The sequence below is a fragment of the Oncorhynchus mykiss genome, chromosome 2 (genome assembly GCF_013265735.2).
Source record: "Oncorhynchus mykiss isolate Arlee chromosome 2, USDA_OmykA_1.1, whole genome shotgun sequence".
Classification (NCBI taxonomy): domain Eukaryota; kingdom Metazoa; phylum Chordata; class Actinopteri; order Salmoniformes; family Salmonidae; genus Oncorhynchus; species Oncorhynchus mykiss.
In genome coordinates, this window is record NC_048566.1 from 23,393,225 (window position 1) to 23,395,347 (window position 2,123).

The window sequence follows — 2,123 nt, forward strand, 5'->3', positions numbered from 1 at the left end:
CGGGTGGACCTGCGTCGGTTCCACCCCACCCCACATCAGCGCTCGCGAGACCCAGCAGCTTAACGTCCTGGTGGAGGGTTTTGCTCCACTCACCCTCCAAGGCCGGGAGAGGGAGAGGGATATATATCAGGTGCTCTCAGGCTTCCACATGGACTGATTATAATCAACTAAGCTATTTTAATTTAAGATAATAAGCAACTGTAATTTTAAATGTAGAACATTCATTTATTTGTTAATTCCTATTTATTTAAGACTGACTGTTTAAAGTGCTGCCTTAGCGAATGCTGCTTTTCAGATATCTTTTCAGATAGTTCAGATAAATTATGAGGATTGCTTAGACCAGATGAATAAGATGTTAGATATGGTTGTTTTATGTTTTTAAAAAAAAGTACAGTAAGTAAAATGGTAGAACACTGACTGACACAACCTGTCAAAATAAATATGTATTTAAAACATTTATTCTCTGAAGAGATACTAATTGCAAATACACACTGCATGCCAGCTGCTGTGTAATTTATGCCAAAATGTATTCACACTCAAGTTCAGAGCAAATCAATGGTCTCATATCATAAAGGTTTGACAGGCTATTGTTTCTTTGTGGTTGGGTGTGACTGTGTGAGGATCTACATTCAGTACCAAAACAGGCCATCTGCTAAACTAGTACATTGATTATAACAATACTATCATTAAAATAGCAACAGGCTAAAGCACATATACAACACCTGTAAAAAGTCTACACCCCCTTGGATTTCTTCACATTTTATGGTGTTACAAAGTGGGATTCAAATGGATTTAATTGTATTTTTTAGGTCAACGGCTTCCACAAAATATTCTAATATCAAAGTGGAAGATTTTTGTATTTTTTGTATTAATAAAAAATTAAACACTAATATACCTTGATTAGATAATTATAAGACTTTGCATTTAGGCCAAAAAGTATTACTTTAGTGCCTTTATGCATGTTTTGGATTATTTGTATTCTGTATATTTATATTCTTCTTCTCACTCTGTCTTTTAGGTCATTATTGTGGAGTCACTACAATGTTGTTGATCCATCCTCAGTTTTCTTCCATCACAGCCATTGAACTCTGTAGTTGTTTTAAAATCCCCAATGGCATCATAATAACAACCCTAAGCAGTTTCCTTAATGTCCTGCAGCTCAGATCAGAAGGATGACTGCATCTTTGATGTGTCTGGGTGGTTTAATACATGATCCACAGCACAATTATTAATTTGACCATGCTTAAAGATATATTCAATGTCTGATTTGTTATTGCTACCCATCTGCCAATCACTGGTCTTCTTTATGAGGCTTTCAAAAAGCTCCCTGGTCTTTGTGGTTGAATCTGAGTTTGAAATTCAATACTTGGCTGAGGGACCTTACATATGTTCTATGTATGGAGAACAGAGGAAGGGGTAGTCATTAAAAAATCATGTCAATCCCTGTTATTTCACACAGAGGGAGTCCATATAACTTATGTGATTTGTTAAGACACAATTTTACTTCATTTAGGCTTTGCTAAACAAAGGGTGTGAGTACTTCTGCAGCTACTATATTTTAATAATTTAATTGTTATTAATTTGTAAAAACGTGTAGAATTTTCGTTTCACTTTGACATTAGGGACTATTTTGTGTAGCTGAATGATTAAAAAAAAAAAATATATTTCTATCCCACTTTGAAACGCAAAAGAACGTGGGGAAAAAATCCTGGAGGTGCAGACTCTAAAGGCACTGTAAATATGAATCAAACAACATCTAAATGTACTAAACACACATGACTAAATGAAAATCAAAAATTTGTGCACAAAACGATTGCCCCAAGTCTTCTTGAGAGAGATAACGGCCAAACATAGATGGACACATTCATATGAAACAAGGACACATTTTTTGCTGCCTCTAAATAGTCTTGATGTTTCCTTTCCTTGTCTCTTGTAAGTGACTGACTTCAGCTGCAGCCACGATAGAATGGTAATAATACTGTGCTTGATAATGATAATGCTGCTGGTGCTAGACATGTTTTACATTCTTTTCTGAGACCCAGTGTCCTTCTAGTGGTGGAACTATGCATTGACGTACTCCATGCACTTTTGGAGTACATGGATAAATGCTACGGTAACTGGTG

The 2,123-nt window shown here is 35.8% G+C and overlaps 1 protein-coding gene across 2 annotated transcripts in view; it reads right to left on the reverse strand.

The window, feature by feature from the left end:
- Positions 1-444: 444 nt before the first annotated feature.
- LOC110538238 (zinc finger and BTB domain-containing protein 16) overlaps positions 445-2,123 on the reverse strand; it is an 11,758-nt gene continuing 10,079 nt past the window's right edge. For both annotated transcript variants that reach the window (XM_036942736.1, XM_036942732.1), the window contains exon 5: positions 445-2,123. This exon is cut by the window's right edge and continues 339 nt beyond it. The gene's annotated coding sequence lies outside the window, so the exon portion shown is untranslated.